Raw genomic sequence first — 27,826 nt, 5'->3', positions numbered from 1 at the left:
GCAAACACTGATCACAATGATGGTGGTTTGTTGTAATTCAAACTCAATTGTGCTGTCAAGTCCTTCTTTTCTCTTTCTTTCTCTCTGCACTAAATGGCAGTGCAGTGGTTGGATAGTGCAGATTAAAGGGGCGGTATTATTCTAATAAGATATCCTTATGACATCATAATGAAAGCCAAATTTCAATGACCTATTTTTGCTCACACCAGCAAAGTGGCAATGCTAACATTTTCATGCCATGGCCCCTTTAACATTGAAATCATTCGCGCCAGACGCTCTCTTCGTGTTTGAATGCAGCATTAGAATAAGCTGTTTTTATATTCATGTGGGAGGGGCAAGGAGTGACTCTGGGAGGGGCTGACGCCACAGCAGCAAGCAGGCTCCTGATTGGTTAACACGGTGCGAATTAATGGCAAAGTTAAATTTTTTCAACTCGAGTGTCAGACGCGAATTAGACACAAAATCGCCTCATTTGCGCATTCAGTTCCCACAAATGAGGCAAATTTGAGTCTCCCACGCAACGCTTAAAGCCACATTCGCACTGCGAGACCTTCAGACATGCATAAACGTGTCTTTACATTGACTTAACATTGAAATCATTCACGCCAGACGCTCTCTTCGTGTTTGGTGTGAATGCAGCATTAGAATAAGCTGTTTTTATATTCATGTGGGAAGGGCAAGGAGTGACTCTGGGAGGGCCTGACGCCACAGCAGCAAGCAGGCTCCTGATTGGTTAACGCGGTGCGAATTAACGGCAAAGTAAAAAAATTTTCAACTCGAGTGTCAGACGCGAGTTAGACACAAATTCGCCTCATTTGCGCATTCAGTTCCCGCAAATGAGGCAAATTTGTGTCTACCGCGCAACGCTTAAAGCCACATTCGCACTGCGAGACCTTCAGACATGCGTAAACGTGTCATTACATTGACTTAACATTGAAATCATTCACGCCAGACGCTCTCTTCGTGTTTGAATGCAGCATTAGAATAAGCTGTTTTTATATTCATGTGGGAAGGGCAAGGAGTGACTCTGGGAGTGCCTGACGCCACAGCAGCAAGCAGGCTCCTGATTGGTTAACACGGTGCGAATTAACGGCAAAGTTACATTTTTTCAACTCGAGTGTCAGACGCAAATTAGACACAAATTCGCCTCATTTGCGCATTCAGTTCCCGCAAACGATGCAAATTTGTGTCGCAACGCTTAAAGCCACATTAGCACTGCGAAACCTTCATACGCGCGTAAACGTGTTTTTACATTGACTTAACATTGAAATCATTCGCGCCAGACGCTCTCTTCGTGTTTGGTGTGAATGCAGCATTAGAATAAGCTGTTTTATATTCATGTGGGAAGGGCAAGGAGTGACTCTGGGAGTGCCTGACGCCACAGCAGCAAGCAGGCTCCTGATTGGTTAACACGGTGCGAATTAACGGCAAAGTTACATTTTTTCAACTCGAGTGTCAGACGCAAATTAGACACAAATTCGCCTCATTTGCGCATTCAGTTCCCGCAAACGATGCAAATTTGTGTCGCAACGCTTAAAGCCACATTCGCACTGCGAGACCTTCAGAGATGCGTAAACGTGTCTATACATTGACTTAACATTTAAATCATTTGCGCCAGACGCTCTCTTCGTGTTTGGTGTGAATGCAGCATTAGAATAAGCTGTTTTTATATACATACACCGCGGGTAACCTTACATGGAAGTCGCCATTTCGTGCCGTCATGTTTCTACAGTCGCCCTAAACGGACAAACTGTTCTTCAGGGTGTGCTTTGTCCCTGTTCACCTATTCTTTGCGTTTCGAAATTGCAATCTCACAACTAGATGCCGCTAAAAACCCACACTGGTCCTTTACTAATAGTATAATATAATATTTGATCTATATTACAAAATGATCTATAAACAAAAATGTCTACCCTAGTATTTGATTTGTATTGATTTGTACTGCGCCAAGTAAATATATGGGAAATATTTTCTCCACCATTTACTTTAATTATTGTGCCTATTTATTTTGGCGGATAAATAAATTACCACTTCTAAGCACATCATGATTGCATGATTGCATTGTTTTGATGCTGGACAAGACCTTATCAGAATGGACCCACCGGTGAACCTATAACAAACATAGAAGTTGTGTAAGCGTCCAACTTTGGCCAAACCTCCGGCACCAGATAAAAACCTGATGGCCAGCCTGCGAGCATATGTAGTGATTCCTGACATTCCTGCAGAGGTGTCTCTCACCTTTGAGGTGTGCGTTTGCGATGCAATAAAACATACTGTGCTTTTAGATGCTGCGGATAACCTGGTACGTTTCATGCTTAATGAATTATCCCGGACGATGTCCGAAATGATCCACGGCAGCTGCTTTTCTGAAAACGGTTCGTCCATAGATTGGGAATTTTGTGATCAAAGCAAAAAGAATGAGAGAGGGAGGCTTTGGGTGTTTCTTTAATCGAGGGTACGCACGCTCACATGTTTCAAATAAGTACGTCTGCCCACAAGCTGGACAGCACTGTGTTAGTCGAACAGATTGGATAAATTCCATTATGCTCTGCTTTATATCTATATATTTATATATCTAATGCATATTTTTGCAATATGTTGTCTATGAAGGTGGGATTTTGGACCAATGGTGTTTCACTTTTGGCGGAGACACACGGTGCTCATAAATAGTAATCAATCAACAAACATGATTGCACTTCACTGCATGATATTTAAAAAATAGTATCAAGATGTAACTACATTACATCATCAATGTAATATCATTTGATTTAATATAAATTCAATTTTTCCTACTGTGTATTTTTCTAAGCATACTAGACTGTACTAGAGTTGTTGTTAGTGAGTTTTACTATCTAAGCTTTGTTAATTTTACATGGACATTGCGTTCTGCGCTATGGAGGACAGCCAGTTCTGTGCAGACTAACAGATTTTGTCACCTTTTTTAATGACAGAGAACTAAAATGATATCACGCCATCCTTCAGCTATTAAATTTGCATTCAATGACTTGGAAAGTGTCTTGCACCTTTACTGGCATGTATGAAGTACACAGTGTCAAAGTTCATTGTGCTGACGAGTGGCAAAAATATTTTCAGTTAACGGCGACAGACTTCCATGCTGTAATGCATTAAAACGTGAAACAATTCACATGGACTGAATGTAATTTATTGGCAAAGTGTGATCTCACAGTTAAGTTTGAGCCATCGTTTATTTAACGTCTGTTCAAATAAAGATCTTAAGACCCTAAAATAAAAATATAAGGCTGGGATATAGTCTAAAACAGAGGTCTTCAACCTTTTTCAGGCCAAGACCCCTAATGGATAGGAGGAGGAGCAGGGACCCCCAGTACATGTAACAAATTAAGACTGGATTTGCATACTTTTATGATGGTTAAGTTACAAAAATGTTGGCATACTAAACGCGTAAAGTCAAAGGTAGATGTAAAGTATACTGTAAAGTCTTGACTTGTTTCTATGGCAAACATAGAAATAATTAAATTGATGAGACATTGGTACATCTAATGCATAAGCAAGCAGTGGGCAGCAATACATTTTGATATATTATATAACAACATATAAAATCTGATGCTGCACAAAAACTAAAAATGCATCAAAGCCAATGTTGTTTTTTTTGACATGCCTAAGACTGTGAAAAAGGCAACAAAAAAAATCCAGTCCACAATCACTTTTATATTTAAAATCAGCCATTTTATGTGTTTTTTTTACCCAAATCAGTGACATCACTTATGAACTTGGCAATTAAAGGCGGGGTGCATGATCTTTGAAAGCCAATGTTGGCATTTAAAATCACCTAAAGAAACACGCCCCACCCCAATAGAATCTGGACCTTTTTTTGATAGACCCGCCCCACACATACGTAACCCAGGCAACAATGTAATTTAGTAGACACCCACTACTGACTGCTGATTGGCTACAAGTGTGTTTTTCCCAGGTTTTTTTCCAAACACGTGCACTCTGCCTTTGAAGAGTTAAAATCATGTAATTTTTGCAAATATTTTGTAGTTTTGATCAGTACTGAGATTGATTAACAGATTCGTTCAAAAAAATGAAAAAAATATATTAATCTTTTACATTTTTACAGCCGTTTAATTTAGTGGATGTTTTCATCCACGAACAACACAAAAGGGTAGTAAATTTAAACAAAGCACAAGGGGAGCAATGCACAAGGGGAAATCATTGTAAGAACTTAATAAAGGTTCGTAGATTGAACTATAGCGACGCGAATGCATATTAATGCGAATGGAGTCTTAACTGTTGTCTACGCTGAATATTTTAACGCCTGATCGTAGTTTTTAGATGTTGCAACAGGCGTGAAAATATTTTACAACGCCAGACGTAGTTAAGCATGATGTAGAGCTTAAACTCAACTTTTTTTATGGCGCAACCGGCCCCTGGTCATTAAAACAGACTATTGTTTAGATCACGTTAGAGCAAAGTTTAAAAATATATATTATTAAGATATATTAACTGGTTTGCAAACAGACATTATACAACTCTGCCCTTACACAGTATTGGTAACATATCGGTTTGCTATGTTAGCCTTTTCATGCTATAGCCGATATAGTGATTATTTTAATTGTTTGGGCGGTGTGAGCGTCAAGAAGAGTTGAAATTAGCTCAACTTTATGGTAATGAGCTATTACGTGGTTCGGGTAACTAAAATGTTTCTTGTGATCCAAAAAAAAAACTTTCCCAAATGTTAAAAAATTGGTTTTCTAGACAAACCAGCCTGATCTCACGAGAAATTGTACATATTTTACATGTTGGCTAATTTGTATTAATTCATACAAAGTTAATCGTGCAAAATTGTACGATTCTCGTGAAAAAACAACAACAACGAAACCAAACCCCTAACCCCAACGTCACAGGGGTCAAGGCAAATCGTACCAAAACTTATGAATGTGGTCGTATGAATTGATACGAATAAGCCAACTAGTAAAATATGTACAAATTCTCGTGAGATAGCGTTGGACAAGCACAAATCTGCCAACATATTAATATTAACTACATTTTTAAAAATAAATTTAATAAAAATAGATTTTTATATGGATGAGTCAGACAAAACGTGGAAAAAATAAAACTGATGCTAAACTTTTGACCTGTAATGTACTAAAAACAAATCATTTACTTAACATTCATTCACTTAGCAGATACATTTATCCAGACCGACTTACAAAAAGGATCATCACAAGCAATAAGTCATAAAAGCCAACGATATCTGTGATAAACAATATCAAGTTTATAATATGATCAAGAATTGTACATTAGGTACAGCTGAAGTGAAATGCAAAAAAAGATTGTTGTAGATAAGAGATATTTGAGATTCGTGCTGACATTATATTTCCTACATTAACATTTTCCACTTTTGGCAGACCATTTTATCCAAAGCGACTTTCATTGCCATTCAAGGAATACATTGTTCATCAGTACGTGTGTTCCCAGGGAATTAACCCCGTGACCTTAACGCTGCTAATGTGATGCTCTATCAACTGAGCTTCAAGACATCAACCGTCCAGACTAAATACTACATGCTACACGTCAGACATAATCAGGTCATTGTCAATTATTCCAGTGATCTAATAGCAGTTCATGCATTTTTGCCTGAATGCTGACATTAAGGGCCTATGGGTTAAAGCATATAGGCTTTCCGTCAATGTTTCCTGTTGAATGCAGCAAGACAGAGTCACGTTTCAAGCGCTTCAATAACCACAGCAAATGGTTTCAGGGTTTACATTGATCTCCGCCTCCGTGGAGAAGTAATGACATTTTCTATCTGTCAGTAGATGCAATAACAGTAGGTTGTCACTCATTACAGTATTTCCACCCACCTTCATGTCCCTCCACTGACCCTGGAGCTTTCCAGACCCGTCAATAACCCTTGAAAAGGTGGAGGAGGGGGGCTTTTAGAAGGTGAAAGACAAATATCTTACCCGGCTTGACAGTGAGTGGTGGGTTTTCCCTCGCGTACCCCTTCGTAAGAACGTATACATTAATCCTCAGGACAACAGAGCAGTCAATACCTACACAGCTTAGAGTGAAGGCCTTTGGGTCACCAGAAACAAAAGCAACAAGTTCTGGCTGTTTATAAAAGACTGGAAGGTTAATGAAAGTTGAAGCTGCGCTTGAACGCTGTTGGGCGTCCGTCAAGCACTTATAGGCTTATAGAATGAAACGGCCTGATCTCACGGGAATTCGTATATGTATTTTACGAGTTGGATAATTTGTATGAATTCGTACAAAGTGAATCGTACAAAAACGTAAAAACAATAATGAAACCTCACCCCTAACCCCAATGTCACAGGAACCAAAGTTCAAAGAATGTGGTCGTATGAAGTAATAGATTGAATAAATTGCCGGAGGGATGACATATTTTTGTATGGGAAAAATGAATGGGCTTTGTAGCAAGGAAACCAGTGTCCCGCTAACTCTATTAGCCATCTTGTAAAATGCGTATGAAAGGACATTGTTAAAATGAAATGTGTTACGAATTCTTTTCTGTTTAATGTTGTGATTCGGTGATGTGTTTATATTTTGATATCCAGTGTTGTGGGTAACGCATTACAAGTAATGTGCATTACATTAAGCGGATTAAGCGTAGATTAAGCGGGTTCTGCCGGTGATCGATGCCCAGCTGATGCCTGACCAACGATCACTGGCAGGACCCGCTTAATCTCCTTATCCGTTTATATGTGTGTATATACATATATATCTCCCAAGGGTTTTTCCCTCCTAGGACTTTTTTTTATTTCCTTGGCTAAACAGCCCGGGGTTTTTTTCTCCTAGGACTTTTTTTTATTTCCTTGGCTAAACAGCCCGGGGTTTTTTTCTCCTAGGGGGTTTTTTACCCCGGGGAGGCAGCCTTCTTGGGCTTAACTTAGCTCCCTCTTCTAGACGTTACATTAGTAATACGCTCGCTTATAATGTCGAGTCATAGCCGCAGCAAATTTGACTGCTTATGCTATCGTGTATTATGTTGTGCTATCTGTCGTTTTTCTGTGCTTTTACTGCTTCTATTAATGTATAGCTGCTTTGAAACAATTAACCATTGTGAAAAGCGCTATATAAATGAAATGTAATTGAATTACATTATAATATTACTTTTCTAAAGTAACGAGTAAAGTAACGCATTACTTTATAAATGTAAAAATATTTGAGTTACTTTAAAAAAAAAGTAATGCAAGTTACTTTTCAGTTTAATCAATTCGATAAAAAAGATAATCTACTGAATTAAACTGAACGTAGTCACGTAGAATACTGCACTTTATGTGTGTGCGCCTGAACAGGAACAGTTTGAGTCAGAAACGAAGATTGCAGGCCAGAGCTTGACATTTTTGCGATGGAAATATGGAATTTTTTGCAGAACTTCTCAGTCAAAAAAGACACCTGCAAGGCCTGAAAGAGATCAAGCCTCAGTCAAGTAAGGAAAAAGTAACGCAAAAGTAACTTTAAAGAACTGTAAGTATTACTTTCTATGAAATGTAACTTAGTAACGCAGTTACTTTTTTGGGGAGTAACTTAATATTGTAATGCATTACTTTTAAAAGTAACTTTCCCAAACAATGTTAAAATCAATAAAATCAAGTAGGGGTGTAACGATACATCGTGCGTTTCCGCTTGCTATGCTTCTCAATAAATTATGATGAAATGCCGCTACATTCAAAAGCCAGATAGCACTCTCGTGCGCAGAAACTCAATATGCAGGGTTTTCACACCTTAGTTAACTTCAAAATCAAGGACCTTTCAAGGACTTTCTAGGTCCAGTACCCTCAAATTCAAGGACTAAATGTGGGGACACATTTCAAGTGAAAGCAAGGTTACATCGTGTTACCTTTTAAGATACATTGTTACAGTTCCCTTTCGAGGGAACTTGCGCTGCGTCACTGCGGTGACACTTTGGGGACGCCTCCAGGGGTAAGTGCGTCTGAATGTGTATATCAAATTTAACCAATGGTGAGGCTTAACGACAAAAACATGGTGACGCGGGAGCCAGGAAGTAAATATTGCCAAAGACGGCGTTACAGGGACACAGGAAGTATGACAAGGGAGACGCAGCGTCTCATTCCCTTCTCAGGGAACAACAGTTACATACGTAACCCGAGATGTTTTCATGTGTCAAACACAATGCAAAAAAGCATTTTGGTATGAATCAACATTCACATACAGAAGATATAAGCATTTAAAGCAAACAGTTTAGCACGTGTGCTTAAAAAGTCTAGAATTTTATGATATTATCCTACACTACACAGGAAATAATATGTTTTTTTTTTTCAGAAAACGTCTTGAATAAAATAGATTCAAGCACTTTCAATGACCTGTATCTATGTATGTATATTTTCAAAAACTTCCCAGGATCTTGCTATTTTTTTACCCAAATTCACAGACTTTTCAAGGATTTCAAGGACCCGTGGGAACCCTTTTGAATGAAATGTTGTAAACATAGTAGGTGTCAATGTACGTTCGCTAACTCAGACTTAGTATAACCATAATGATGTGTCATTTTAGCGAAATAACTAGCAGTTCGGGCAGGCTGCAAAAGACGCCATTTCAACATACCTCGCACACTCGGTTGCTCTGATTGGTTGTAGGTCTATCCAATTGAGTGCAGAGGCATTTTTTGTCCTGTTTCGGTTGAAACACGCCCCATAATCACAGCCCAATGGAGCGGTATCAGACTCAAATTTTAACTAGAATTGAGTATGACAACGTCAGGCTAGCGAATTCTGTTTAAAATTGTGATTAGGTGATATGTTTATATTTTGATATTAATAAAATTAAGTAGGGGTGTAACAATACATCATGCATTTCTGCTTGAAACATCATGCGTTTCTGCTAAAATCATTATTTAGACCCCTACTTAATTTTATTGATATCAAAATATAAACATATCACCAAATCACAATTTTAAACAGAATTCGCAACACATTTCATTTCAACAATGTAATTTTTGTACGTATTTTACGAGGTGGCTAATAGAGTTAGCGGACACTGGTTCCCTCGTTACAAAGCCCATTAATTTTTACCATAGACTTTTGGATTATTGTCAAAAATATGTCATCTCTTCGGCAATTTATTCAATCTATTACTTCATACGACCACATTCTTTGAACTTTTGTTCCTTCTCAATGAATAATGGTAAAATGCCACTACATCCAAAAGCCAGATGGCGCTCTCGTGCAGAAACTCAATATGGGCCGAAGAAAAAAATGGAAATGCAATAAAAAAGTGCCGCAGAATACAGTACACAGGCAGCTCCAGGAAATGTATACGATTATTTATATCGCTGTTCTTAAAACATTTTTAGGTATTTTTTTAATGAAAATAAAGAATATTTATAATGATTATGTTTGACGAGTGTTGCTTTTTGTAAATGCATGATAAAAACGACTCAAACTCACAGTGATTTTTGATCGATAAGGACATTCTTATAATCAAATAGCCGTAGTACATCAAAGAACTGTGCATAATATCGCCTCACAATCCAAAATTGGCACAGCGCGGTATCGTGGAATATCACCACAAAATTAAGCCATTGGGTAATGTGTAAACACTGTGGGCACTGTGAGCATCCCAAACAGCACCACACAGCAACATTGGCTCTACCAATGGCATCAGTTTGAGTCAGGACTAACTGTTTGTCCTAGCAATGGAAGACGAGTGGAATTTGCAGTTACGTTTGCTGATGATTATTGCACAGACATTAAACATTGAGGGTTTTTCCATCCAATCTTATGGTAAATCAAAACAACCTATCAAAAAACAGGAGAACTCTCACGGGTGTTTGTTACCCCCTTGGCAACCAATCACTCAAAACCTTTACCGAAATTCTCATCCAAGCCTCTCTGCACCTGAAGTTGCAATCATTTAACCTCTAACCCTCATTTTTATAGCAGCACATTTCTCAGTCTGTCAACGTGAACCTCCCAGCCTCTTTACACCCCGCTCTCATCCCTGCACAGCACACGTTTTATTTTCTTCTCAAGCCACAAGAGTTCACCAATGCAACCAGCGGAAAGCCTGTTTTCTTAAGTTTAATGTTGACGTTCTGCTTTGAAGCCTGTTTTCATCTAGAAAAGTCCAAGACACCCTAACTAGACATGACACATTATTGGAGAAATAGGGTTGCCAACAGAGCACCGCTTATTAATAGCCATTTCTGCAACGTTTGTCTCCGTTGCATTCCACAAACACAAAGCCTTACTGTTAAAAGAAGTTGGATTGCAGCGTTTAACTGAACATATTTGACATGTGGAAGACAGATTGTGTTTCACAGGAGCGTAAATATGTGAATGCAATTATCTGATTCTCTTTAAAAGCAAGGAATGCTGAACCGGACAAGTCGGCAATGATCATATGATTCTAAATGACTGCGTATATTGCTTGATAAAGAGCTGCCTGCATTCAATGGTACAGAAACGTCTTGGTTGTACACAAGACATTTATAACGTGGTAATTGTGCTATAATAATACACCTGTCACTGATGTCAGTATCACTCTGTCAGCAGTGCTTGTGTTAGTCGTGCATTTTAGCTTAACCTCTGACCCCGCTCTTTGATGATTTTTTTGTGATGTGTTCAGTAGATCTCTCAGCTAAACTTTATTAGAAACTTGGAGAACACCGAGTACCCCAAAGCTGTTGAGCTAAAAAAGGTCCCTATCCCTATCCGAATCTTCAGCATTTAAAATATGACGTTTTCTACACAATGAGTGCTCTGAAAGTCATTTTTTCTTCTAGATCTGTCTTAAAAATTCAAATGAGTATGTAAAGTAACCTGCAATTTTATGTTTCAAACAGAGATGGCGATAGAGAGGCAAAAGTTATGGATTGCAGCTTTAAACCATATGTGTTATTATTCAGTTTGATAGCAGTGTGTACCTGATGTATGTATATGTTGTGTTATTATCATTGCCAAGAGGTTTGTTTTTAGCTGCAGCTGCTTGAGCGCGCAGTTCCCGTTTCTATCTTTTGTGGTTTGACGCTCAAAACAGACGTGCATGCATGAAAGATGATTTGCCACAAAATGCTCACCTGTGATTGGCTAAATGTTAGTTCATGTAAATCTAAGTTATAAACCAAAAAACATGAGAACGTTGAGTTGAAAAAGTCAAGGGACAGAATCATCTTAATTTTAAACTGGTGGGAAATTCTTCACCAGGGCTAGTCAACAGGCAGCCCCTGGGCCAAACGCGGCCCTCCAATCATGTTTATCTTGCCCGCCGGTCATCTTTGTCTGATTTAAATTCAACATGGTTACTTTAAAGCCACCTGTCCACTGTACATGATTAATGATAAACCGTAACGAGAGTTGGAAAGGGACTGCGTGGGGTCCCAACCATCTGCGCAATTTTTGCATCCAATATATCCCTTTGGATATATAAAAATAAACTTGGACAACTACACCCCATGTGACACGCTGACCAGAAGTGATGTTTTTAAGTGTGTTTCAATCAAAACACTGTGCGCAAAGTGAAAAATATAAAAAAATTAAGTCGCCATGGAAATAAAATGAAAAACTGTCATTTGTTTTGGAATATTGTGGTATTTTTACAAATTATTTATCTGTAAGCTTCATTATTTTGTAAAAGTCATGTGCCCTCATAATATTTAATAAAAAATGCAAATCTCCTCCTTACTTCTTTAGATCTCTCTTTACTTCCGGTCATATGGTATGGCAGGTGGGCGGGGTCCAGGAGTAGATCGTTGCTATTAGCAACACAACACAACTTTAAACAATCCAATCAGATCTCGACGGACAAATTCAAATCCAGACCTGCCTTATTTAATTTCAGAAGCCGGTTAGGCAATCGCTACTTCCGTTTTATGGCAACTATATCCGTAACACTTGAATCCTTTAAAAACTATTGATTACTGATAAGTAAACTATAAAGTATTAACATTTATTCACAAAATAAAGACTCTTGCACTGGAATGAGCTTCTCTCCCATGTTGAGATGGATTTACGATTAAACTGGAATTTCATTACGACTGCCACTAGGGGGCGAACTCCAAAGTCGTGTCTGAATGTAGCGTACAATGGAAAGGCGGTTTTGCCTATTTATCTTTAAAATATAAAAAAGAAAACGTGAATGGCATTTTAAGTCAATAGGAGAAGACTGGCTATATGTTGTGAATACTTGAAATGTAACAATTTATGAAAGTTAAACAGTTATAAAGATGTTTAAGAGCCCTTCATCACAGTTAGTGCTATACAAAAATACATTGTTGATTATTTAAATTTGTGCTTTTTTGTGCAATGTTCATAGTTGAACTATTAACATTTGGCTCTTGTGATGTTAAACTGCAATTGTTTTTAAATATAAAAAATGTAAATATGAGTTTTCAGTCATTAAAAAGGCGAAATACTGCAGACAAGATGTGTGCTTCTTTTCTAAAAATGAATGTTTTTTAATATAATGACCTATAAAAAAGTCACAAAAACAATATAGTTATAACATATATAGTAATAATAATATATAATAGGTAAAAGCCTATATAAAAGGTAATAAAAGGGGTAAAAGTTTGGCCAGCATTATATTTACAATTTTAAAATCTGGCCATCGAAGAAGAGTAGTTGAAGACCGTTGATAATACAACAAATGTTTGCATCACAAATTGCAATCAGACAGTTTCTGTAGAAGGCAATGACACAAAAATCAAGTTACCATAGTTCAAATCAAGGTATTTGCATTCTTGCCTATACAGACCTTTTTTGGTCTTATTTCGCCTAAACCATATCTCTAGGGGGGCCTAAACACACTTCCAACAGGGGGTTTAAAGCATTTTAAGTAAGATTTAACAACAAAAATATGATATTACTTAGTGTTTGGTTATTCATATAACAAATATAGTTATGCCAAGCTATAGAATATTTTACTGGGTATACATTTTAAGTAGGGTGGGGTGCTTCAAAAAGTAAAAAGGTTGAGATCCACTGATCTAAACTTGTGTATAGACTGATTTAATCATACTTTGGGTTATTTTCTACAGTGGCTGCCATCTGTATCATAAAATCAGATCCTTTGAACTGGCCATGGCCGGAATAAAAATATGTAAATAAATGAAAGACATACTCTTTTGTTATCAGACCCAGGCCGAACAGATGGATCGATCCACTTGGGAATTTTGCGGGCTGCCCAGATGTCTACTGCCTCGTGGTCTGCAGGCCAGATCCAGACGAATAAAGGCACGGGACGTCTCTTTAAACACATAAAAACTCTAATGAATCGTTTCCTTCATTAACGAGTGATGATGAAACAAATATTGCAAACACACAATACAGCAGTCCTGTTTAACAGAGAGATGCTATAAAAAACATTTGTAAGGAATTACTGGTATATGATGAAATGCCAACTTGTCGTTGTACAAAGATCCTAACAAGCAAGAATAAAATACCCAATAAATATTGTTTCAAATACTGCATGACATTGTTATGATATACAAGAACCAAAAGAAGAACTATATGACAAGATTAAACACTGTGGAAATGAAACGGTTAAATCAAATATGATAAATAACATATGGTTTTATTTTGAACAAAATAATCAAAACAAGATCAAATGAAGTGTATGTTATATATAACGAAGCCAGTGTTTGTCTATTGTGTCAAAATGTTTTGAAACTGTGAAACACAGAATGTCCTCTGCGGGTCTGAAGTTTTTGAAAGTCCTTTGGTGGCGTCCAAACCCCATGTCTCTGGCCTATACTCACACTCTATTTATGTCAGAAAATGAAGTCGAACACTTGGCCCCTCCTAAATCTGTAAACTACAATTAAGTTAAATTCCAAGTTTATTTCCAAACGCCATCCTTGTTCCAGACCATGTGAAAGACTAGAGTCTAAAATTATAACACTTTGGTTCAGGCAACCCTCAGGTCAGCCAATTCCTCTATCATCTTTTCTTCCGCGCCTGTCTCCGGGTATGAGAAGTGGTTAAACGTACTTGTATCGTTTGTCACTTGTACACACACGCATGCCCAAAAACCTGATTTACAATATGTGTATACAGATGATGTGATTATGGTTGCCGTTGATCCTTTTCAATCACTACGTATCATTTCAGAATTTGAGTGACGGGTATGTAATTGGAAATCAGTTTCACTATGTCATTTCACACAATGTCGGGGCTCTTTCACAAAGGCCGATATACTAAAAGGTGAAAATAAGATTTACATTTGACAGAAGAGTCAGATATTATGAGGCTGAGATTATGCCTTCATCCCTGCGGTTTGAATGGATAGTTGACGCACAGAGACGCGTACGGTCAAACTGTCTGGTACAGGAAATTATGGATTTTAGTTGTGATAACCATGCAAGAGTTTTAACTGCCGGTTTGCTCAGCACCATAACAGAAAGATTTGTAATTAATTTCACCCTTTTATGTAAAAATGTATAAACAGTATTAAAATAATAATAATATTAAAAATAATAATAATTGAGGAGTTCAGATGCAAACCCTCTAAGTGCGTCTAACATTTAGTAATTTCATTGGTATGTAACAAATTTGACTGCAAAACCCTCTGTGGACCCTATTTTAAAGCGCATGGTCTAAAACGCACGAAGAACAATCTAAAAGTGTGAGCAGAATCCACTTTTGCTAGTTTAACAACCGGAAAAATGGTCTATGCGCCTGGCACACAGTCTAAAAGGGTTGTTCCTATTCGCGTAATGAGTAATGGGTGTGTTTTGGGTGTAACGTGCAATAAACCAATAAGAGTCTCATCCCCTTTAAAGGACAAGTTCGGTATTTTACACTTAAAGCCCTGTTTTCAGATTGTTTATGATGAAATAGAACGGTTTTGACTGAAATTGATATATGATGCTGGCCCGAGAATTTCCGGGTGTTTATTGTATCACCTCCCACCTATACAATGGTTGTATAGGTGCACTGGAACAATCCTTCCTAAAATGCATTAAACTGTCGTTTACAAAGACGTGAAACTAACCGAGTGGTCAGGGGTGTTCACTGATATGCTCACACAAAAATCGCTGCAAAAGGCACTTTCCAACAGGTGTTTTACCATTCGTTGTTAACTTGTGGACCTATTTTCCCAAACGCCTCACACCCGTACATTCTTCTGTTGAGAGCTTGAATAATAGACACTCCAGCCCAGTTGGTGGCGATAATCCACCTTTGCCAATTGCAAGAAAACAAACAAAGTTCCCAGCGCGGAGTAATACCGTACCTCACAGCACATCTAATACAAGTCAATGGAGTTGGACCAAAACTGCGATAAAACTTGTTGGAATGCGTCTTTTGCAGTGATTTTTGTGTGAGCATATCAGTGAACACCCCTGACCACTCGCTGAGTTTCACGTCTTTGTAAACGAAAGTTTAATGTATTTTGCACCTATACATCCATTGTAGAGGTGGGGGCTGATACAACAAACACCCGAAAATTCTCGGGCCAGCATCATATGTCCAAATTTCAGTCAAAACAGTTCTATTTCATCATAAACAATCTGAAAACAGGGCTTTAAGTGTAAAATACCGAACTTGTCCTTTAAAAGCCAGTTGCATTCGCGCCAAGACGGATTGTCTATTTACATGGCGGAGTTTGTAAGCGGAAAAACTGTAAGCAGTTATCACATTGCATTGCATTGTATCCATCCATCTATACATGATTTCAGCAGTAACAATATAAACAAACGGCTTTCGTGGAACACACGTAACTTCTGTAAATCTCCGGAAAAAATCTATAACAACAAAGTCCTTTTAGAGTAGTTTATTTCTGATAACAAGGAAAATAAACAACAAGTAGATTGCCTTAGTTCATATATCATAGCTAAAGCGTATAAAAAATCACACTGAGCTTACGTTACTGTGTAAAATAAATTCAATGTTAACTACAAACCGGCAGAGATGGGGACTCGAGTTTGAGACTCGGAGTCGAGTGCGACTTAAGTCGCACACACAGTGACTTCAGACTCGACTTGAGACTCGACCCTCAAAGACTTCAGACTCGACTCGGACTCGAGCCGCGCGACTCGTGAACAATGTTTATTTTTAGGAAACGTCTGATGAGCTCGCTATCATAGCTCCCTCCGTTACCTACAACCTGCCCACGACGTAACACGTGACGTATCTGGTCCGCGCGCGCGGCTGCGAACATACATGTCGACCGTACCTGCAGGCAGCCGCTGCTGTGGCATTCATCTGAAGCTTTGGGTAGTGCTGTGACGGATCCGTGGTTCGGCTCACATGCGATTTCGGGATTAATATGCAATTTAAATAGGGTAAGTTTATCATTAACGTGTTTCTAAGGCTTGCAATTGTTTAAATGGTTAAACAATTTAACCGCAAAAAGGCGCTCAAGTGAGCAGATTTCTGTACGCACATGCGGTTAAGTGTATCCGGTCCAGCTCCAGTCAGGTCCAGAGTTGCGCTACTTTGTGTCATACTGTAGTCCATTAACATACATTTGCTGAATAGAGCAATGAAAAACAACGTAACGTTTTTATGTGAAGCGACTGCTGCATCTTCTTCATGAAGCTCTGTTTGGAATTCGCCCTCTGCCTGTGTTTGAGCACGTGTTTAAGTGCCCTCAGTAGTTCACATACAGAGAGAAGTGTTTCAAAAGTTAAGCCAACATAAAATCTTTCTTTTCTTGACAAGGCAAAGACTTGAGACTTGACTTGGACTCGAGCCCAGAGACTTCAGACTTGACTTGGACTCGAGGTCAAAGACTTCAGACTTGACTCGGACTCAAGCTCAGAGACTTGTGAACATCTCTGCAAACCGGCTGCCAAACCTCCCTTCACATCGATGATCGCCGTCTCCCCTTGTCTTTGGGAAACCAAAACATTTGTTATTTTTGATGAGGTATTTGTTCCAGAGTTCATTTTGGCCACTAGTCAGACCATTAAACAAACCGGACCAGACGCGTAACCGCGAAAACGCACGATGAAACCGTCTATATTTAGCCAGAGTGCAACTATTTTTACGGAACATCTGGTTCTTTACTCTGAAAATGTAAACAAACAAATGCAAATAATAAAAATGATGGTAAATTCAGATACGAGGATCCATGTGTAGATATCAAAGAACTCAGAATCAAAGGCTCTTGAACAACAATAGAAAGCTATTTTTTCCACACGTTTTTAAGATACCACAAACAAGTATGAGATTTTACAAAGTTTTCCATCCAGTCGTTTTATTGCCTTATTCTATCTTTTACGATGTTTACTATTTATTCAGCATTGACATTAAAATGCTAAACCTCCCACATGCTCTCTTACGTCTTCCCGAAGGAATTTATGGGACCAGAGGCTAACGTGCACATCCTACAGATGTGAGGGGTTGGTCAGCTGTTGCCCAAACGATTCATTGCACCTCAACCGGGCAACCCAAACAGGAAAGCCTTTTTGTGGAGGTCAGTGCTGTAATTCATTTAAAATCAAAGCCAAAAACGAAACACAATCCTTATATGCGCTGTGGAGTAATCCACATAGTATTGAAGTAAGACAATTTAATCCCAGTCGGATTCAAGGCGTGTGCCACATGTGGAGCAAAGCTTGATTCTCAGTCTTGAGAATGGACAGATGAAGACCGAGAGGAACAGAGGGATGGACAAAGACAGACATACATCCATTAGTCCAACTTATACTAATGTGTTATGTACCTGTCCAGTACAGCTCAACTAAAGAAGAAGAAATATCTTCACAGATAAAACATATTACATTTGTAATCTTAAGCAATCTAGACTATCTGATTGAAAATAAGCCATTAAAGATGGCCAGACAATTACTAAGACAAAAATACCCACTTCAAAAAATACAGTGCAAACAGGTTACAGGTTCAGACGAGAAGGATTTGTGTCATTCATTTGATGTTTTTATGCCAACAATCAAGACCATATTTCACTTTTGTCTGCATGCATTTTATGCCACACAGATGTAAAAACACACTAACTAAATTCAAGTGGATCTAAAATAAAACCCTGCGGTACCCCTCTGAGTAAGGGAACACGTGTGTCATGCTGTCTGGGATCACCCCCCCAACATCAGTGAGTCATTCATGAGTCATTCCAGAGAAATTCCCACAAATACACATAGCTGCATGTGGGTGAAAGAGAATTCCCAAATTGATTGTGCGTAACTCAATGTATTATCCTGTGTATTTGTACTAATAAGACAGTGAACAGGTGACCGGATACAAGGGAATGTTATACTGTATAAAGGGTTACACGAACTGGACTTGAACCTGCACTTTTTACCATAATTTACTTCATGCATTTGGCAGATGCTTTTATCTACAGCGGCTTACTGTACAGTGTAAATGCGTGCACCCTAGGATCGAACCCTTGACCTTTGCACTACTAACTCCAACATTCCTTATCTCAGATAATTAAATACATCATTAAAGTATTGCCCCTTTCTCAAACCCTACACAAAAGGGCACAGCAACAAACACTCATTAAATGTATCTTAACATTGAGACTATTGTTCGTCTGCATCATTGTCATGTATCCATGTGTTTACTTGGCATTAAATCCCTTTTGTCTATTCACTCTTAAAGACTGAGGCAGGAGATGTGTGAAGGCAAACAAATACCAACAGTCGGGGTTGCATACATCGCTTTTGTTTCTCACCGAAGGCCTAATGGAACAGCCCTCAATCTAATCGTAGCTCCGGTTGGACATCAATCACACAAACGTAAAATGCAGAAGACATTCAGCTTCCTTATTTATCCAGTGCTTAAAATGCAGATGTGCTTTATATTATAAACACCAAGCCATTTCCTTTGCATCATGTCTTGACCACCCTGCAACACGTTTACAGCATCAAGAACATATTTTGAGATTTTTGTATTTAAAAAAGGCCCATTGGAATGCTTGATTCTGATTGGCAAGTCGCAACATTTGCAGGTTTGTTATTGTCTTTAAAAAAATGTCTTAAAATAACCACCAGAGCAATGTTTGGGGTAACCTTCGTATAATAAGCGAAGGGCAACCTTTCGATCTCTTTGGATGACGCCAACACAGAAGTGCTAAACTGCAATTCATTGACTGGCCACTAGAGGCTGGCTCCAAATTTTTTACTCAAGTTGAATATTTTGAGGCATTTGAGACAAATAGCATGTGTTTTCGCAGCAAACGCGACGCCCATGTTGCGTCATTCGCATCGCCCCACGCGAGGACGCATCTCATTGCGTCTTAGCATTGACTTTGTATGTAATCTATTCGCGCAAAATGTTGAATTAAGGGTGCCACTGCTGTCGCAGCAACCAGTCACCTAAGCTTCAACCACATCCCGCCGCTTTACCCATTGTCCGTTATCCGCGAGTAATGCGCGGTGACGCACTGCCAAGATGGCGACGGCAGGCTCCTCCAACTATTGGCTTTAAAAAAAAGCTCTTTACAAACCTATGTGTGACGTCAGGGAAACTGCGGCCTATAGTTTTTACAGTCTATGGTATGTAAGGGATAATGTAGAGGCAGCCGGTAGTTATTGGGAAATAAGCCCCGACAGTGTGATCAGGACCCGACGCGAAGCGGAGGGTCTTGTATCACACTGAAGGGGCTTATTTCCCAATAACTACCGGCTGCCTCTACACCATCCCGCTTATTACACGGCTACTTGCCACATAAGAAAAAAAACTGGACATGAATATGAATTTTAAACATTTTATTGGCATATTTGTTTTAAATTAACATTTTTATCCTTCCGCGAAACTTTGCACAGATGCATAAAATGATCGTAATACCTTATTAAGATCCTCTGCTTCATACTTGTCTGTCTCCATCTTTTCTCTTTTAGCCAGTCTTTGAGAAGTTTTAATGCCCATTCTGTATTTTTGTGTGTGTTGGCTTCGTAGCTGTCATGCTCTATTTTGTCAAGTTCAGTCTTAGTAAGCTGTATGTGTCTTGTCGTGGTTGTCGAGTGTTTGTCACAAGATGGCGCCAAACAGACAGTAATCTTTATTGATCTTTATTGCCGCGGAGCGATTTCACTCGTGCAAGTAGTCCGGCTATGCGTTATTAATTTGGAGCGGTTATTATTCGAAAAGAACGAACCTGCAAATGTCTCAACTGACCAATCAGAATCAAGCATTCCAGAGAGCCGTGTAATAAAAGCAGAATAAATGACTCCGGTCTTTTATATTATTTGAACACAGTGGCAGACGGTGACTTCATTTTCGAGGGCGCATGATGTGAAGTTCGTCACACAACATGTATGTAGCCCGTCACGTGTTGGGTTCGTAATTTCAACATATGTGTTTGCCGCGTCAAGTGAACCTGTGTGCATCACGTGTCTTGTCAAAATGAGTGCCTGCTGCAGGGTTTATGATAAAAGAGACGCTCACGTTTGCCAGATACTCGCATAATTTCCTGCGTAATCAGAGTTTAGTGTTAAGGGAGTGTCTTGCGTGTATTTTGTGAACGTGAGCGTCTCTTTTACCATAAGCGGTTTTGATGCGTTTGCAGCAGGCACTTATTTTGACAAAACACGTGATGCACATGGTTCACATGATGCAACAAACACATATTTTGAGAACACGAGCAACACACATGACACTCCAAACACTTATTTTGAATTTGCGGAAGAGCAGTTAAGAGCTGCCACTGTTTGAAAATTAGCATTACCACCTTGGGTGTGCATTATCTTCAAATAATTTAATAGCCGGTCGTTAATTATTCCTAATTTTCACCACGGGTCTGTTGAATGCTGTATTCTGATTGGCTGAGAAATGGGTATGTTCCGTGGGTATGCATTAATTTCTAATAACCGCACACCTAACTTTTCAAATGTCTTAAAAATAGGCACCAGAGCAATGTTTGTGGTAACAGTGGTATAAGAGGAATAATTGACTCCAGTCCTTTGAATTATTTGAAAATAATGCACACCTGCTGTGTAACGGCACGATGGGTGTGCATTCTTTTCTTATAATTCAATGGTTCGTCGTCAATTATTCCTTATTACTTTTACCACTGGTCTGTTGAATGCTGTATTCTGATTGGCTGTGAAATGTTCTATGGGTGTTGATAATTTTTCTGTAAACCACACACCTAACTTGTCAAATGTCTAACTTGTCAATTGTTAAAAATAGGCACCAGAGCAATGTTTGTGGTAACCGTGGTACAGTATAAGAGGAATAATTGACTCCGGTGCTTTGAATTATTTGAAATAACGCACACGCGTGGTGTAACGGCATTACCAGCTTGGGTGTGCATTATTTTCTTAAATTCAACGGCCCGCCGTCAATTATTCCTTACATATTAATATTTATTATAAAAAGAAGGTTGTGCACCTAAAATCTAAGAGCTCGGATGCAAAAGTCGCTAAACTTTACCTCTGTCAAAAATTAGATAATGATGTATTAAACGTTTATCAAATACTTTCGCTTCAAATCCACTTATACCTCAGGCCATTCAAAAATACAGCTTTGTTGGTAAAAATCTGATAAAAATGCTCATTTACAAAAAAAACGTCAAACTAAGAGGGTTTTGCATCTGAGCTCTTCATTTATGTTTTATTTCAATACAATGTTGCAGACATATTTTAGATTTTTAACGTCTGGTAAAAATGTGGATGTTTCGTAAATCCAAAAACAGTTTTTAAGCTGACCGCACTATTCAAAAGTGAAACGCCAGAAATTGTTCAAAGACATTGAGACAGATACAGACAGAAAGAAAAGTAAAGTTGAGAGAGCTGGGGAACAGATGAATAAAAGATAAATGTTTTTTTCTTTCTCAGACGAAAAACAAACAGAGAACAGTTGGTTGTAGCTCTTCCTCAAAAGCCCGATCGTCGTCTCACAGTCACTGTCTCATTTTTTACATCTTTAGCCAAGTCAAACAAACACTAGCCTACCTCTATACACTCCTCCTACCTGTTTCTGACCTCAAATGACCTCAGCTGTATTCTTTATACTGTAGCCACTACATGGCTACAAGTCTAAGCCACATTTGCTGCCCATGGTCAAGAACTGCCCAGGTAGACAGGAAGTGACATTTTGACTGACAGGTAAACCCCATTGAGTATCCAAAACACTGAGTTTAAAATATTTGATTCCACTAACCTGGTAAACTTGAATGAAAAGTTTGAAAAGTGTGACATATTTTGTCAATGTGACCTCTGGATTTAACCCATCCTAGTGATGTACTGCAAGCCATGAGGCCCTAAGACTCACGATACATTCACACGGGACGAAAGCGTTAACGCTTGACGGAAGGCTTGTTTAAAGCGTGGCCAACAGCCAGTCACAGTGGCCACAACACATGCTCCGGTCTTCCATAAACGTAATTGGCTGGCTGACGCACGCGAATCCATTGAGAATTGAGAAATGTTCAACTTCTGCCGTGAGCAAGGGCAGTGACACTGTGCCGACGGATCAACAATTCAGGTCGGCAACGCATGACGTCACCCATTAAAAGTGAATGGGAAGCGTTAATGCTTATGCCCCGTCAAACCGACGACCTTCAGGTAAAGGCCAGACTCTCTAACCACTAGGCTTCGACTGGCCTAAAGGCAAATCTAATAATTGTTTCATCCTCAAAATGTTTAAATGCATCAATCCAAAATATGTAAACACAAGAGGAATGATAAAACAATATTCCTTTCCGGATCAAGGAAACACTTTCTGGTTTTGGTGTGAATTGTACATCCAACGATCAATAAAGTATGTGGGCACGACAAGGTCCTGACATCAGGGACAAACAAATTCCCACAGACTCACAAACAGTCCCAGCTCGGCAGGGGGATCAAATGAGACAATGGCAGATTTTTTGACTCATTCCAAATGTTTACAGATATGAGTAAACCATCAGTCCTCTCTGCTGACTCACTGTCTGAGAACATTAAGTTATCTAGTGATTTTTAACAGTTGAAAGACAGCCTAACTTTTTCCAATCCATGTCAGTATGTCAGTGGTGGTTGAATGAGATTGTGAAACAATGGCACAACATCCAGTAAGAGATGACTGGAATAAAAAGAATAGTTGGTCAGCTTTCCAAATAGAGATCCATTACAGATTACGTTCCTGTAAACATCTGTCTGGAAACGGAACAGTGAATAACTCCCCATTGAACGGGTTGGATACAGATTGTAAATTGTTGCTTACAGGAATTCTGCGAACTTAAGTCCGATAAATGCTACATTTGCCTGCAAAGAAATATTTCTGTGATGTTTAGATTACATAACATTTGCTCATTCATGTGAAAACAGTTGAAATGAGACGCGTGTATAGTATCTGCTCACCTTGGACAAATCTCACAAGAATCATGTGCCAAAAACCTCACACACTCATACTTTACCAAATCACGGTTAAGGTCCATCTATCAGCGTAGCTCAAAGATGTGCCATTTTCAAAGCATTAAATCTGATTTTAAGGATCTAAAAACCATCTAAAATGCTTTGACTTCTTGAAACACGAACTCACTGCAGAACCAGTTCACTAAATGCTTTACGGCCCATTTGGACCGACTGTGATGAGCAGTACCAGAGCGAAGTGATATCATTAATTTCTGATGAAGCTTGGCAACTTCTGGCGACACAAGCGAATGTGACAGTTTGCAACCAGATTGGGCATGTCCAGCGATGCAACAAAGTTGAGAAATGGTTAACTTTATGCAAATGATGACATCTTTCGAGTGCCAATGAGACTACCAATGAGAGAAAAGCAGTGGAATTCACATCATCCGTCTCTTGTCAGTTACTGCACTGGACAGTACTCATTGGTTTATGACAACCAGATTCGGACATGCCTCCCACAGACCTCATTGAAAAAGATGGGCAACACAGCAAGAAAGTGGCTGGGGGTCTGAACCTGGGGTTACTTTCAGTGGCTCAACCATTAAAAGGGTTATCCGAAGGACATATGCCAGAACTCAAGTGTATTTATACTTGTTTGTTTATTTGTGATTCAATGTCTCTTAATGAAGAAAGTGAAAATCTTGGGTATGTGTGTTGTTGTTGTGTGAAATCTGGTGCGCGGGCACGGCATGGTGGCAGCCGGTTGGTGGGCGTCCCCAAAACAAGGATAGGAACGTCAGACTTATAATCATTTTCGTTCCGTCTCGTCTTGTCAACGAAAACTCCAAAGCGTCTCGTCATGTTTTTTTCACCTTAGAGCCATTTGTAGCTATTCATCGTCGCTTATCGTAAAAAAAAAGGTGTGTCAATGAAATCATTTCGTTATCATCATCACTGACGAAAACAACACTGGTTTCAATGTTAAGTTAATGTAAAGACGCGTTGACCCGCGTCTGGAGGTATCGCGGTGCAAATGAGGAGTTTAGCGCGCCGCGGTAGACGCGATTCCGCCTCATTTGTTTGTCTACTTCGTGCGAATGATGTGAATTGAGCTTTGCTGCGGGAAAGGCACGAGTTGAAAAATCTGAACTTTGACAGAAAAACGTGCGCAATCATGAGCTTGCTCAAGAAGCGAGCGGAGTCTCAGCAGCCCCTCCCATGACGCAGATTTCCGCATGAATGTCACATTTTCATGAATTAGAATTTCACGCACGAATGAAGCGAGTAAACTCAAAATGTTCAAGCGTCCAATTACGGCTGTAGATGCGAATTTGATGCCTCAAACGCGTCTGGTGTGAACCAGCTCAAGTTTGAGATGGACACCTACTTGTACTTCCACCTACTGCAAGCGTGAGATCTCCAATGTTACTACATAATGCGTCATGGTCATGCATCGCAGAGCCAGTGAAAGACAAGTATTTGTGGTTAAAAATTATATAATATATATAAACAATTTTATAAAATGACGATTGTTTCCCTAAGAAAGACCCTGATTCCTATGCTGGGATCCTGTAGAGCCCTTTGAAGGGGCATTGAAACTGATATTGGGACCTTCATCCATTATTCCCCATTGAAGTGCCTAACAGTACATGGCGAAATCCTGGAATGTTTTCTTCAAAACCCTTAATTTCTTTTTGACTGAGAAAAGAAAGACATGAACATCGTGGATGATGTGGGGATGAGTCTCATGAATTTCTAATTGTAAAAGTGAACTATTTCTTTAAAAGAACTGCTTTATAATGTTGGTGATGTTAAAGATTCATTATGTAGGAGAAAAATAAACACAAATAAATAAATATAAATAATGAGAAAATACCATCTCGCTTTAATAACAAACGCTGACTGTGCTGTGGTATATTAGTCACTAATGCTCTGTGACCCAGATTCCCTGTTGTTGTCAAATAATTTAGGTCTCATGTCATTTCGCAAGACTGTGAGAAAACCGGACATGTTCTGAAGGACAGTACAAATCCGGAGACTCTCACAGATTTTGTTTTTTAAAAAAAACTCTTAATATACAGCCAGAGAGACAATCTTTCCATAAGAAATGTGCAGAAGACATAATTAAACATACTGCCAGGAACTGGGTTGGAGAAGCAACATATTTTTTGTGAATGAAGTAAGTGTCCTGGGTAAAGATGGTGACTAAACACACATGACCTCCCAGGCTGACACATGAATCTGTGTTTATCATTAATACTGTGTGAATCACTATGTGACCACATGCTATCATCTGAATAAATATTTAAAGTGCAGAACATATACACTCCAAAAACTTTCAACCCAATAGTTGTTTTGACCCAACAATGGGTTATAACAACCCAGTATTTTGTGTTAAAACAACCCAGTATGTTAAAATACAACCCAGCGGGATGGGTTCTTCCTTCTTCCGCTGGATCAAAAATAACCTAGAATGTTTTTGTAAAGGGTACGTAATACTTTTAAAAAATAAAGGTGCTTCATAATTCCATTAGAAGAACCATTTTTGCCTTCATAGTTCCCTAAAAAACATCTGAAGAAACTCATCTTCACCAAAGATATTTTGTAGAAAATAAAGGTTCTTCAGACTAGGCTAGGTTGTTGTAACACATTGTTTTAAAGTGACAGTTCATAATATATTTCCAAGACCATGGTGATGGTACATCGACTTAAAATAGGTTGAAAAACATGTCTGCCATAGCCTAGTACAGTAGAGAATTATCAAACTGGTATTTAGCTAGTAAACGCTAATATTATACTTATTGATTGTTAGCTATAGATATCGGTAGCATTTTCGTTCTATTTTGAATGTGCTAAAAAAAAAAAAACAGCAATGACCAATAGACTATTATAATGACACTGGCTTGTAAACGTGAGCTACGCGATCTTTTGGCGTTTGAAAAAAATAAAACCCATGAAATTATATTCATATGACATGCTGGAAGGCACACCGCGGACTTTGTGACCTAAAGAGTTGACGCATATGAGTAGGCTAGCCTATCAAAAATACGTCTGATCTAAAGATAAAGATCCAAAACAAGCACAATAACAATTTAGTTTTAGGTACAAAACGTCTATATCTTGCACCTGCCAATTGACTGTCATGCACAGTTTATCTGCAACCCTAATCAAACACGCCTGAAGCAACCAGTTAACATCTTTAGCATCGCTTGGTCTATGCGACTTACCTGATCAGACATTGTTTACTGTTCACTTTTGTGCAATTTATTTATTTAGTGGATGTCTTCTTTTCCTTGCTCCGGCACTTGTGGCCTCTAGGGGCGCTAGATGTGAAAAATACATGTCTAGCGCCTCCTAGTGGCCAAAAAGTTCAGCGGTGTGCCTTTAACAGCAGTGTTGGGAGTAACGCATTACAAGTAACATGCATTACGTAATAATATTACTTTTCTGAAGTAACGAGTAAAGTAACGCACTACTTTATAAATGTACACATTAATATTTGAGTTACTTTTTCAAAAAAGTAATGCAAGTTACTTCTTTAGTTTAATTAATTTGATAAAAAATATGTACTGAATTAAACTAAACGTAGTCACATTATGCATTCTATGCGTACACGCCTGTGTGGGAACAGTTTGGGTCAGAAACTGAGATGGCAGGCCAGAGCTCGACATTTTTGTGATGAAATTGCAGACATTATCAGTCATAAAAAACTCCTGCAAGGTCTGAAAGAGATCAAGCCTCAGCCAAGAAAAAGTAACGCAAAAGTAACTAAAAGTAACGTAGCATTACTTTCCGAGAAAAGTAACTAAGTAATGCAATAAGTTACTTTTTTTGGGAGTAACTTAATATTGCAATGCATTTCTTTTAAAAGTAACTTTCCCTAACACTGTTTAACTGTGTGAATTTGGCAGATGATTTTATCTGTACCAACTTACAGCATATTCAAGATATGTACTTTTATCAGTTTGCGTGTTCCCTGAAAACCAAACTTATGATCTTGACGTTGCTAGCAGCACACTATAACAGCTACTGTACTGTATGGACAGTAATTTACTACAGTACTTACTGTACAGACTAGCAACAGTTGGATATAATAATAACTTTTATTGTGGTGGTGTATTGTTTGAGGAGGCAAGAATAACTATTGCATCTCTGCACATGGAAAAGTATGAAGTCAATCAATGTGATAGGATCTTGCCATTTTGATAAAGCGCTTGCCATATTGTTTGCATTATACATCAGACACGAAGAGTCAATGTGCAGTCTGCTATCTGAGGTCAAAATTACAAGTCTGGCACAAGGCATCGAGCCGGATTCCCACAAGAAGTGAGACATGAGAGATGAGTCATCACCATTGTGTCCCAAACCCGGGTCACACCAGACTGATCGAGCCTGTAGTGCATGGAAGATAACAGCGCGTGCCAGTTATGGAAACAAAATCCAAAGGCCTGATAACATCCATGCAAACTAGGCAAAATTCTCTGTGTTGAATCAAACTATGTTATTTACTGAAGGAAAATCGTGCACTGCCTTACTTTGCTGCCTTCAATTTTTTGTTGAATCAACTCAGATTTACAAGTCATTTCAACTTACTATTATTTATCTTGACTAGAGATGAGT

At 38.8% G+C, this 27,826-nt stretch overlaps 1 protein-coding gene across 3 annotated transcripts in view; it reads right to left on the bottom strand.

Moving 5' to 3' along the window:
* Positions 1-27,826, bottom strand: part of znf469 (zinc finger protein 469) — a 345,099-nt gene that overhangs the window by 112,982 nt on the left and 204,291 nt on the right. For all 3 annotated transcript variants that reach the window (XM_055193247.2, XM_055193246.2, XM_055193249.2), the window contains exon 3: positions 13,087-13,212. The gene's annotated coding sequence lies outside the window, so the exon portion shown is untranslated. The remainder of the gene's footprint in view (positions 1-13,086; positions 13,213-27,826) is intronic.

This window comes from Misgurnus anguillicaudatus, chromosome 6, assembly GCF_027580225.2.
Source record: "Misgurnus anguillicaudatus chromosome 6, ASM2758022v2, whole genome shotgun sequence".
In the NCBI taxonomy this organism is placed as follows: Eukaryota; Metazoa; Chordata; class Actinopteri; order Cypriniformes; family Cobitidae; genus Misgurnus; species Misgurnus anguillicaudatus.
The sequence above is the reverse complement of the archived record's forward strand: the minus strand, read 5'-3'. Positions and strand labels throughout refer to the sequence as shown.